We start from the raw sequence: 13,678 nt of genomic DNA, 5'->3' as shown, positions 1-13,678 counted from the left end.
CTGCCTGTTCCTGAGTCAGGGGTCTTGGCCAATAAACAGAGGTCATCATCTCTGCAGATATGCTATGCAACACACTCCCAGCTCGTGATGATGTAGCCACGGGCAACCCACCAGATTATTAGTTGATGCAGTTAGTAGTCTCAACTGCATCTTCTTCTCAGCTTCATCTGTCCACCAGGCCAATCACCTGACATCAACAAAGAACCTGCCCTATGTCCATTTGCCTTACTCTCCTCCAGGTCCGGGTCTATATTTTGTTCCCTTCTCAAATTTGGACAGATCTTGTTTATACAAATCTAAGAACAGTTTTCCCTAGAAGATCAAGACTTGTGCTGTTAAATAACATGAAATTCTGTTAATAGTTAGAGGTAAACTTCAAACACCAAACCATACCGACATTCAGGGGGTCGGAAATGTTGCTATTCATATCAGAAATACATTTTCTACCATCCTGGTCACAGTTAGTGCAGAATTTGGAAGGAAACAGTTGTGAAGTCTGATTTACTTGGTTTACGACTGAAGCCTGGAACTGAGGAATGCTTTGAAGCACAATTCTTAATGGAAAAGGGATCATCCAAAAAAAAAAGAGAGGGCTGTATGTGTTATCAGATGTTGTCCTCCGTTCTCACACATCATCAGGGTGATTCTCAGCTCATGGAAAAAGTAGCGGAGGTGCAGACAACAAAACAAAGGAAAGCTAGGTTAAAATACAAAGCTCTGTAAATGTTGAAATCTTGAAGATGTTCACTACTGAAAAGGCCAGAGTCAAGTCGTACCTGTGCATAAGATGCTGCCTCACTGCTAGCCAACAGCAGGGGTTTACACTAAATGAGAGGTGATGACCACTACCATGTACCGTAGAGGACATACAGTATGGACAGGAGGCAATACAGTGATGGCGATCTCTCACTGCAGCTTTTGCCTATTGCTGAGTTAGCTGTTGATTAGAAAAAAGTAGATGTAAAAGAAGTAGGAAAGGAATCAGGGAGATGTAGGAAGACGGAGCATTGAGAGGAAAAAGGGAAAAATAACGGGTATTTAGGAAAAGCGTAAGGAAGGAAAACAAAGACGTCCAAGACATGCAAGAGAGTAAGTTGCATCAAGATAAGGTAAGTAAGGAGAAAGAAAAAAATGCTGAAAAAACAGTCAGACTTGTGAATCTTCAGATGAAGACATAAGTATATTCCCAGTACCCAAATCCACAACCGAAGCCTGAGGGCACAACAGGGAGAGACTGACTGACATCCTGATGAAACAAAGGACTTTGTAAGGAAGTAATGCCAGAAAAGCAATGACGAGAGAAGTGATAAGAGTTACTGGAAGATATTTTATTTAATGCAACGATCCAAAAAAAAAAAAAAGGTTAAACCACTGTTTCCACATCTACTGGTTCAACTCATCTCTAGTGCCACCACAATGCGTTTTTCTGTTTCACTTATTTCTGGTACTCAGCCCCTGTACTACATTCTGCATAATGTGTCTCCAGCAAATCTAATATCCTCTGCACATGACAGGGCGAGTGAGAGACAATCTTAGAGCTTATTATATCCCAGGGCTAATTAGGATTTTCCTCATTTTACCAGCATGAGGCCCAAAGTGTCATTTAAATGCTAAGTGATCTAGCTAAATGAAACTCATATGGAAAAAGCTCTGTCAAAAAGAAAAGGCAACTTCAGTGAAAGAGGACATGGGACTTGCCTTTTAAAATGTTTGATTAAAACCTGTATTGTTTATTCAATCTGTGATTTATTTATGTTTCGAATAAATATCCGTTACTTATTTAGGGATTTATAAATGTATCTTTAAATGATGCACTTATTTGACGTTTTCAATTTCTTAATTTAAATAATTTAGGGATGGATTAATATTTCATTTGTAAATTATTTGCACAATTCTTCTTTTTATTCCCCATTAAAATATCAATTAATGAAATATTTAATTATTTAGCCTGCCTATTTATGGATTTATACATTCATTTTGAGAATAATTAATGATTTCTTTCTGCTTGATATTCATTAATGACATGAGTACAATGTTTACTTTCTTTTATTGATTGACAGTGAAGACGAGAATGGGGTTAAATATAGCATAATATCAAGGCAAAGACACTAGTTTACTGGTCTAATTAATATTCACAACCTATCTCTACAACCTGCAACTGAGATGAGCATTATAATATATTACAATGTCATTTAAATGTCTGAGAGATCAATTTAACAGTTGTAGCTTACTCTACTTCACCATTTATTCCTTATTCACAGCTATTAAAGTGGTCAGATTAAAATGAAAACTGATCTGAGGCGATCACCTGCTCCATTCTCTGAAGAAGTGTCATCATTCTGTTCACAGTAGTGCTACAGGGATACGTCCCTTTTTAAATTTTAATCTTTAATCTTTTTTGAATATAGACAGCAGAAATCACATTAACCAGAATTCATGCAGAAAAGCAAAAAACAATCTCTTCTGCTCCTCCTGCTGCTGCTCTCAGTGTTTTTACCCAGTGACAGCATCTGTTGGCTGTTTTGAATTGATCATGTAGTGTGCAGAGATAAAAGGTTTGATTAAAGATTCATTAACAAGTCTAAACACTTTGTTGACTATGCGGAACCAAAGGTAGAACTGCTTTAAATACATCACTGAGATCTGACAAAAAAACACTGAGGTTTCATGGTATATAAACTACATCTGCAGCCACTGCACCAACAGGACACTCTGTCACATCTGCTTTCAGTTAAGCCAAAGTTGCATCATTTTGCTGTAATGCAATTGTGAGTTCAAACCGACGTGGGAATGACATTACCATGAAAAACATGAATGTTTCTTACAATAAATGTTGACACGATGTGAACAACCCAACTCGAGCAAGTCCCAAATCTTCAAGTGTCGGTATACACTATTGTGAATAAATTCATGAAAAGTTACATAAACTAAAACAAAAACACAATGTAACGTTTGCCTTAAATGAGTTAAAACATGCGCAGACACTGGTTAGCCTTTAAATGCTTTGGGCTGCACAGGCACAGCATTTTTCATTTGTGGTGATTCATGACTGAATTGTTGCTTTAGCCAAAACCACAGACTACCACACACACAAGTGCACACAAGACTTTTCCATTGCCCACCCAGGACCAGAAGCAAAGGGTGACATCTGTAGGAATAAAGACATAACCAGAAAATAATATTAATCCGAAGGGACAGGAGACCTTCACTTTCATGTTCGAGGGGCCTTGATGTAGAGACAGGCTCTCGCCCTGCAAGCAGTTAGCTCCACAACTTCAAGACCGGACCCCAGCGCAGTTTCACATGCTTGAGTAATTGTTGCATACCAGACTTATGCAGAGGCACATATCGGATCTGTGGCTGGGAGAGGCCAGGCCTGAGCCAAATCCTGCCCAGTTACCATGGAGCTGCTGCATAATATTATGGAGACATATGTCAGGGAGGCCTTGTATTGTTATGTAGTCCTTGTGAGAAAAAAAAAACTGCAAGTAAGTGGCCACAATATTTATTTTCAGCAACGAGGTGCAACAATCACTGAAAAACCTTATTGTCGCGTGTGCGGTCGAACACTCGACAAGCCAGTAGGTTATAATTCAATGCAATAAACATAGCCTACCACTATAAAGATATATGATACTCTTAAAGGAACTTGTTTTTGCAAAGGCACATGCAAAAACACATGTATCTCTTACTCTACTTGACTCTTTTTCAACATGCCAGTTTCTCTGTTTTCATTGGTTACCGGTGAACCAATTGATGGTGACTTTGTAATGTCTGATGTACTTATGCAATAACAAACACAGTGTGTGTTAGTTCACGGTGTTCTTGGGGTTTCCACTAGATGTCAGCGCAGCGCTGGTTGTTGCACCTTTTAAACACTATTTGAACTTCGGAGTTGTAGATTTCTGATCAGTGTCTTTACATATTTGCATTATGCAAGCAAACCATGTTGAAGGGATTTAAACATATACATTTATAAAGTACGCCAGGCTGCATTTTGGGGAAATAAAACACAATATTTGTTTCAAACATGGAGTCTTTGGTCTCAGTGTGACATTCAGTCTACGCTTCAACTAGGCGCATTGTCTAACATGCATGCTGTAAATGTATTTTAACTGAAAGGACAGATAATGATACAAATCACCTTTGCAGAATTGTCCAAGACTTGGTTGTGTTGTGTTTGAGGCTGCTGACGATTCAAAGAAAAGTCTTGAAGTAATTGATGAGTTATACATATCTCTCTACAAAAATAGTAAACACCTTTCCTCAACATGTCTGGCTCCTGACTGAGCTCCATTTACAAACTCTGGTGTCCTGTGTGTTTTGTCATGACACACTTGAGGTGGAATTTCCCCAAAACCAGCTTCAGGTTACCACCGTGGCTTTTTTTTTTTTTTTTTGCCAAAAAGAAATCTTACTCTGCCATCATTAAACATCTCTGTTTCCTAGGTGCACGGCAATCTCATTTTTCATGAATCCACAGAGGATGTGTTTCCCCTTCGGTCCGATCCCCCTTTGTCTTATCTTACTGCCCGGGCTGCCAAAGAATTTGCAGATGCATCCCTGAATAGCAGCGCATGGCTTTGATTCTTGCAGAAATGTGAATGGTGCACAGTTACGCCACTTAGGAGTGGTTTTGAGCAGCAAGTGGAAAGGAGGAGGAGGAGGAGGAGGAGGAGGAGAAGGAGGGGGATCCTCGCTGTTGTGGTTCGGTCAGCCTTCCGAGTCTGTGCTTCATTAAATTGAGGTCATGCTCAAAAGCGAGGAGGAGGAGGAGAAGGAGGTCCACTGTAAGAAGTGAATCAGGGGGCAAACTGAGGCCCAAATGAATCACAGGAGGAGGAAGGGGAGAGGAGGTTATGGGGAAATAATTCTTCGATTACTGGGCTCTGGTGAGAGTGACAGGGGCACTGAGCTACTGAGAAGAGGGATCCAACAAAAGGAAATGAGTCAGTGGATGGAAATGATCTGATGCTGGTTAATCGGAGGTGCTGAAATGTACCTTCTAACAACAAAACGCAGAAACACATGTTCTGTGAGATCCTCTATTGTCCTCGAAGGGTTGCTTTTTTGTGCCATTTGTGCTCCTGTACAAAATGAGTGTATTTCCACATCAATTTTCAATTTCCCCCATTTCTTTTTGGCCGTTGGGTCGTGGGCGGGGCTTATCAATGAGCTCAGATGCGTGAGGTGTAGAGACTCACTCGGGGTTTGAGTTGTGACTGACTTGCTGTTGGATGGAGATAAAGCCTTACACATACGTAATCGCACATTTTCCTCATTCTAACAACTATTTATTATTCATGCAATTATCCAATCAGACAATGATGTCACTGCAGTGCAATGCATAAAATCCTGGAGATACAGTACAGAGGGAGGAACTTCAGTCTATATGTTCACAACAAACATTAGACTGTGGGATAAAAATGTGATCCAGGTGACTCTGGCTGTAAGACAGAATGGTTTAAGTGTTTCTGAAAAAGCTGATCTCTGGAGGTTTCATGCAGGATGGAGCCAAAAAAGAGAGAAACATCTAGTACTGTAAGCAGCAGCTCTGTGGAGGAAACATGATGTGGATGAGAGAGGTCAGAGTCAATCCATCTCTAATTCGTTAGTCTGTTCCTTCTTTTATGGCCAAAGGTTACCATCAGCGACAACAGCCCATTGCCATAATCCCTATAGGTTTGTTACCTTTAATTGTCGCCGGTGCAAGCTATTTTTAGAACGGCGGAGCAGAGCTGCAAGCTGCTCAGAGCTACGCTACAGAGGCTAATGGGATTTCTTGGTTTCCCTCATCAAACTCATCAAATACACAATCCAACAACTCCAAAACGCTCTTGCAGACAAGTTGTGATCTGCAGATTCACCACGCTATGAGATAATAATGGAACGTTATGAGACAGAGTTGTTTTCGAGGTAAATTCATGCAAAACCGCTTATGTGTTCCCATTGGGGGCAGTATTTCAGCAAGCAGTCTCTGCATTTACCTTGAAAACTATTCCATCTCATAACGTTCCGTTGTTATCTCATAGCGTGGTGAATGTGCAGGTCACAACTTGTCCACAAGAGCGTTTTGGAGTTGTTGGATTGTGTATTTGATGAGTTTGATGAGGGAAACCAAGAAATCCCATTAGCCTCCGTAGCGTAGCTCTGAGCAGCTCACGGCTCTGCTCCGCCGTTCTAAAAACAGCTTGCACCAACAATTAAAGGTAACAAACCTACTGCTAAGACTATAGTGGCAATGGGCCAATTTGCCAAAATGTTGAACTATCCCTTTAATTCACTGTGTCACAAAGCTAAAGTCAGGACGTTTGGGAGAACAGGAGATGTGATGCAGTCACGTCGAGCCATGAATGTTCAGGTTCAGGTTCTCGTCACTCCATTTTGGTAAATCCACACAGTTAACACACAAATCGCAGGAACTGGACCCATGCAGACTCAGACGCAGACGGGAATTAAAAATGAATATTTTACTACAGAGAATACAGGAAATCACTGGGGAATGCAGAGGAAGCAGCATGAACAAAGATGAACCAACAAAGAGCAAAGGGAAAACACTGAGGTATAACACACCAGGGAGAAACAAGACACGGGTGGGGCAATCAATCACAGGTGAGACACATGAGGTAAGCAGAGGAGGGCGAGCACAGGAAGACAAGACATGGAGCTTCAAAATAAAACAGGACGTGAAAAGGGAACAGTTGACAAACCATATGGCACAAATGCCCATTAATGCATTCAGTGACACCGAGGGGTCAAAGTCTCACATGATGACAAACAGCGTAGGCTATGTCCTCATTACAAAGTGAGATAAGTTAAAAATAAAAACTTTCCTCACAAACAGAACCTCGAGGACAGAATACCACCCTGTAGGTGAAGCTGGTGTAAAGCTTCCTTGACGTTGCTGTGCAGCATGATGCCAGTTTACGTCCGCTAAGAGAACTACGAGTGAGCTCTATCAGCCAGAGTTTGTGCGTTTCTCTCTGGCTCTCCACTCAGTCTCACACAAAGACCTCTGGAAAGACATTTTAAACTCAAACCAGCGCATACCTCAAATTCCACAAATCCTCCCTCTAGTGTGTGTAGCCTCAGTGCTTTCACACACATACACCTTGCAGCCGCCCACACCGAGCAGAGGCAGGATGCGGTGGTCAGTTCTCACTGTGGAAACCAGCGACCACACGCGGGATCCAATTACTGCAGAAGGCACAGCATCATATTCATTCACAGATTCACACTTGTCATGTTTCAGTCCATTCCTCTTTGAACCATTTCATTTTGACAATTATAGTGTACCTATACTGTATGTCACTTTTCTCGTTGTATGAACCACAAGCACTTTACACTGGTAGCCCCTTTTACACACACTCATACAGCACCTCCTAGACATATAGCACCTTTTTTCCCATACATACACCAATGATAGCTAAATTAAAGGAGACATATGATGCCCCTTTTCCACAAATTAAAATAATACCCAGGTGTCTTAAAGACATGTCTGTGACATTTTGGTCCAAATACCTCAAGGATCAAACATCACAGCTCTTTTCATCCTCTCAAAACAGCCCTGTTCAGAACAGCTGGTTTCAGTGCCTGTCCCTTTAAATGCAAATGAACCACTGCTTGCCCCGCCCCACCCCTTCTACTGGTACCAGGTATCGGTGGTATTATGCAAATTTGAAAACTAATTATAGCATTGTCAGACAACTGAGGGAAAAGATCGTGAAACCACGTGGATTTCGTCCTAGGGAGTCTAAAAATTACAGAGTTTTTTGTCAATTCTCACATTTTGGGGTCCGGAAGGCAAGCCATACACCCAAATACATGTTGAAGAGCCTTCAAAAAGTGATACTTCCATAATATGTCCCCTTTAAAATCTTGTTCACATGTGAATTGGAGAAGTCCAGGATGGAACTGAGTGACCTTTCAATTAGTGGATGACAAGCTCTAAACCCAGAAACTCCTGCAGATGAATACCATGGTTTGTCATACTGGACATGGTACTGTAGGTGTTCTTCAAACTGTAAAGTGTTACTGTTTGATTTCTATGGCGGAAAAAAATGACATGAAATTACACTGTCGAAGATGGTGGATGGTGGTGATACTTGTAGAAACACTGCCTACCCACTGAAGCAATGGATCCACCCAGCAACATCAACCCTCAGGATCAGAAGGATGGACATTGAGAAAGCTCTTTAGTCAATGAAAGGACATTGAAGATGTTCAATCTAATATGCATTGTTGCATTTTGCATATGTGTATGAAAAACCAAGATGTTTTTATTTGCACTCAGCAAGCAGGGCTCATAATAGAGTAACTATCTGACTGCTGGTTCTCCTGGATGTGTTAATATCCCAAACACAACACGTAGTCGTCATAATTGTGATTTTCTAATTGCACTGAAACATCACCACCAACACAGATGTCCCTGCCGTCTTGCTGTTCTCGCTACATGTACATATTGTACTGGGCCATTTCAGACTGGCACGATCCAGAAGCCATCTGACCACCATGTCCACACCAGCCTTGTGGGAATTAGCTTTGTGTGCTAATGCAACTACCAGACAGCTTTATGAAGTTTTTCCGTGTTTTTACCAGCACTCTGTGAGCTGTGCATCTTTAATGGGAAAGACAGGAGGGTAATACACAGCAACACTGAGCGCATTAGCCAATGACCACCAGCGATACACAGCGTTATCACACTGCCCCCTGGTGGAGATCAAACAATCAGTGGTCAGGTGCACAGGTGTTTTACAGGTCGGGCATAAAGACGCTCAGACAGGCAAATCATTTCATGTACATGCATGTAATACAAAGAGGAGAGCACAGGAAGTATCAAGGAAAACTGTATCTTTGAATGACACTTGCAGAGTGTGTGTGTGTGTGTGTTCTTCCTAACATTTCCATCAATTCTCAAACCTAGAGAAATATATCCAGTATAATTTGAATTATGGTGCGTTTCATTTGTTGTATCCCATATGTGCAAATTTGGTCAGAGGTTCAAAATATTTTACTTTTATCACCACTTTTCAGACCTGTTTTCACACCTTGGTTGGGTTGTTAAAGGACAATTCCAGGCAAATTCAACTAGGGCTGTATTTTCCTAACATTTTAGGTCTAAAAGAAGGAATCTGAAGATTTTCAGTTTAATTGCTCCTGTTTTGCGGTAGTTGTGTCTGTCCTCGCATCGCCACGACCAAGTTCAGCTGCTTATGCTATTTACATCCCTCAAAGCCGCAATTTTTTTCCACAGACAGCGTCAGGTGGCTATTCAAACATGCGTCGAGAAGTTTGTTTACTTCAAGCAAGTCAAGAATTGATATTGTGTAGCTTCCGACGGCTGTAGCTTCCGACGGCACGTGAACACACCGAGCACGGCAACTTGGGTCTCGTGCAAGACTTTGAATTAGATCTAGTTTTACAAACATGTTGGCTTGCTTGAAGTAAATAAACTTCTGGGTGCATGTTTGAGTCGCCATCTGACGCTGTCTGTGGAAAAAAATTGCAGCTTTGAGGGATGTAAACAGCCTAAGCAGCAGAACTTGCATCTGCTCCCATTCATCGCCAGGAAAATACAGCCCCGAGTTAAATTTGTCCGGAATTCACTTTATGCACAGCTACACTACTTCCTGAAATAAGCCAGCTCGTTTAATTCCTGTCTTACATTATTGGACCAACTGATTAATCCAGGTGTGTCTGACCACTGTGACTACTCAGACACACCTGGATTAATCAGTTGGTCCAATAATGTAAGAAAGGAATTAAACGAGCTGGCTTATTTCAGGAAGTAGTGTAGCTGTGCATAAAGTGAATTGTCCTTTAATTGGATGTTTAAATCTTAAAATGTAAAGCTTTCTTTAATCTGTTTGTTTGCTGATTTCAAAATAAAAGACCTTGTGATTATAGAGGACATGACCTCTGCAACTTTGAGAATGAGTGACAACTGAAGGTATCCAAACCATGACAACGGTGGTGAAGACAACAATCCCAACAATCCCATGATGCTATATCATAATATTAAACAGCATAGAAAATCAAAAACTGACAGGTTTATTTTATGGATGCCATACATTTTATTGTGCTGAATAAAACACAGTGAATATCTATAAAGACTTTGTTTAGCAAGCAAGCAAAATTTGTAGTGAACTCAAAAGATAGTAATATTAGGTGGATAGAGAAAGCAATAAAAGTTAGACACTGTAGAAGACATTTGAAATGATACAGAAGGAGCAAGGCAGAGGGAGAGCTGGGAGGTCTCTCCAGCTGCCTCGCGGCTAACTACATAACATTGCATAAGGTAAGAAAAATTCCTTTTCAAAGGGTAAATGTCCAGTCTTACCTAATGGTGACTGAGAGGCAGAGAAAAACAGTCTTACAAAATTTATCCCCCACAAAAATAAACTATATATATATAAAAATTTTAAGATGTTCTCCGTCAGCTCTCAGACACCGCTTTTTTTTTTTTTTAAACAGTATTTAAGTTTGAAAACGAGGTAAAAATAGGCCTTTTCTGGAGGTAGTAATGTGTATTTGATTGTACTAGAACATGATATCATGAAGAGAAAAGATCAACTTCATTAAGACTCCCAGAGCTGAAAGCTTGTCAACAGTGGCTTCGGTGATCAGTCCACCCAACACTGAGGTAACGACACCTCCAGAGAACATTTAGCTGCTGTTTTAAGTCAAAGAAAAAACAAACCTGGAGTTCACGGAGCTCAGTGGTGTCAGTAAGACGCCGTTTACATCTGGTGTCATCATGTGATCTGGATCTGGAGTTATTAATCTGGGTTTGGTTAGACTCTGATTGTATGTATATTAAAACTCTCTATCTTACACATGATCACAAAGATCCTTGATTGCATATGTTAATAGAGGTGATTTTTTTTTTGTTCTTGAATTTCAAAATGTAGCTCAGTGGAGTAATTTGGTTCCAAACTATGATGTAATAGCAAAGACTCAGAGGCCTCTGTCTATATGCTGATTGGATAACTGCATCCCCAGCTTGGTAGTGCTAACTATGGGAAATCAGTGAACACAACACATACTACTGCCAATGATTTGGTTATGTTCATGGTTTAGCAAGTAAAGACCATGATGTGCCTCTATTTCCTGTTAAAGCACCACCACGTTGTCAAGCAGAGACGCAAAGAGCCTCGATACAACGCCGCTCTCCGATGTGTTTTTAAATTTGATTTCAGAGACTCTTATCAGATTCTAAGGGTGGAAATTATTATTTTTTCCTTTATCCAGTACACATGATAACACCATGTCAAGAGGTCCGTCTGTCTGTCTGGTGGATGGTGAGGTGTTTAATGACTCTTAAAGCCTGTCTGTCTCAAAGCCGTTTGTTCAAAGCTACTGATCAGCCTTCCTTCAGCCAGAGCACAGTTCATGCAGCGTTTCTTAGCTTGCTCGTGTAACAGCAGCTTGTGATTTCTACTGTGGAAATTGGATCACCTGAATCACCTGCACAGTGTTTAGATGTTAGTCATTGAAGTCAAGATTTAGTTCTTCCAGATTTCTTAACTCAAATTCAGTTTTCAATCACATTTAGACAAAACTGTCATGATAAAACACCTGGCATTAACATGTGTTACTTTTCAGTGATCGGATTGCAATCGGATAGTGCTCGATCACATGAAAGTAAAGGTGTAAACGCACCTGAGACACATTGTAAACCGTAATGCGTCCTGTATCCGCATACATACAACTATGTGGGCGGAAATACATCATTCCCGGCGCCCGCTACGGTTTCCAAAACAAACTCACAGCAGTGGTCAGCACCAGAGACTATGGAAAATGGTGAGGATACTCGCCGATGTAGGATGAGGCCATGCGTCTCCTTTCAATTTGGTGCGATGAGAGTTGGCACTTCCTATCGTATCCAAGCAATTCACGAATCAATGGTAAAAAAAATGGCAGAAACACATGAAAACACATGAAACTGGCTTCTCTTTGTCTTCTATTTTATTTTTTATTTTTTTTAATTTACCCGTGGAAATATGTGATCGGATCCCAATCAGATCTCAATGTGGACACTGGAGACGTTCGTATATAAATGGCAGGTGTAAATGCCATCTGGTCTAATTGATGCATGTTAATGCCAGGTGTAAACGGGGTGATACTGTTCAGAGTGGGGAAGTAAAATTAAGAGCCGAACATTTTACATTAGAACACACTAGTCTGATGTTTTTAAGATGAAACACCAAAGTGTTCAGTCTCACTGAAGCCAAGCAAAAGGCTGGTAGAATATAGCAGCTGTGGCTCAGGAGGTAAAGTGTGTTGTCCACTAATCAGGAGGTCGCCTGTTTGATTCCTGCTCTTTCTGTCCAAATTGACATAGCTGTGATGGATATTGACTGTGTGAACGGGCAGAGTCTAAAGCACTTATAATAAGACTAGAAATTGATTAAGCATATCCTTGTGTTGTTAAAAATCTTCTCTAGCCTATTAAAGTACAGTGCTGATGTGGAAGTATCATAGGCTGGTTTTTGTGCAAGCAGTAAGTTGATGAAGCTGCTGAGGTATGTTCAGTTTTATAGGTGACAATCAAGGTCGAGGCAAGATATCAGCACAAACAAAGCTGCCCTGAGCGACACGTCTGCACACACACTGTATCTTTAAGTCCTTAGCAACTCTGCCCCTAGACTTAGCCTATTCTAGGGAATGAGTGAAAAATACATTAAGCTAAGATCCATACAGCTGTTGAGACACCGACTACACCAAATTTGAATAGAGGTGATGGTTTGTTTTGCATTCAGACTGAAGACGCCTTGATGCTTCAAAACACTGTGCAGGTTGTCGGTTGGTGTTAAACTGCTGCTGGTCACTGTGCAGCACTGGTGTTGCTGGTGAAGGCAGGTTGACAGGATGAGTGTAGCTCCTCTGAGGTTCTACCTCTGGCCAAGTTCAAAATACCATGTTAACTTTTTTTTTTTTCAAAGGTTGCCATGATGACAGGTGAAAAAATTATAATAATCTATCACTAAGTGAAAAAAAAAGCAATTCCATATACATCTGGTTTAACCATATAACAAGACAAGAAAATCACATTTGTGTGAAGTACACAAAACAGCTAATCAAGTATATTGATATCTACTAATTAAAAACAAGAAAAAAACATATTCATGAATGCAATATACAAAAATCCAAACATATCTGTTTCAAAACCTGAAAGTCACTTTGAAGGTGAGAATCCAAATGTACTGAGATTTGAAGCTGAATGATCTGATACAATACTCAACGTAAGGAGCTTCTGTAGTCCTGATATGGATCATATCATACGTCAATGTAACTCATACTGAAAGTAAACCGGCAGAATCATTCCTTTTCAAGACTGGAGGTAGGTATTTGTCAACTGATTAGTCCATTTTTATCGGCCTATTTGAGGTACTGTACATATATACGTAGGTAGTACACAACTCAGGAAAAACAACTATTCAAAGCCCCCCCACAAAAAAAAAAAGAACATATGTAGTTATATCATGTAGTGTCATACAAACACTTGATCCGTATTAAACCATTGTGTAAATCAGTACAAAATAAATTCAAGTTAACAGTTTGTCAAACAGAAGTCCCAGTTTGCAGATAATGTAAAATATGTTTCATTACAATGTTAAGATACAAATTAACATTGAGGTGAACGAGGAAAACAGTACTTAAAAGGTTAGCTGCTTTT

The sequence above is a fragment of the Trachurus trachurus genome (genome assembly GCF_905171665.1).
Source record: "Trachurus trachurus genome assembly, chromosome: 23".
In the NCBI taxonomy this organism is placed as follows: domain Eukaryota; kingdom Metazoa; phylum Chordata; class Actinopteri; order Carangiformes; family Carangidae; genus Trachurus; species Trachurus trachurus.
Note: the sequence above shows the minus strand (reverse complement) of the source record.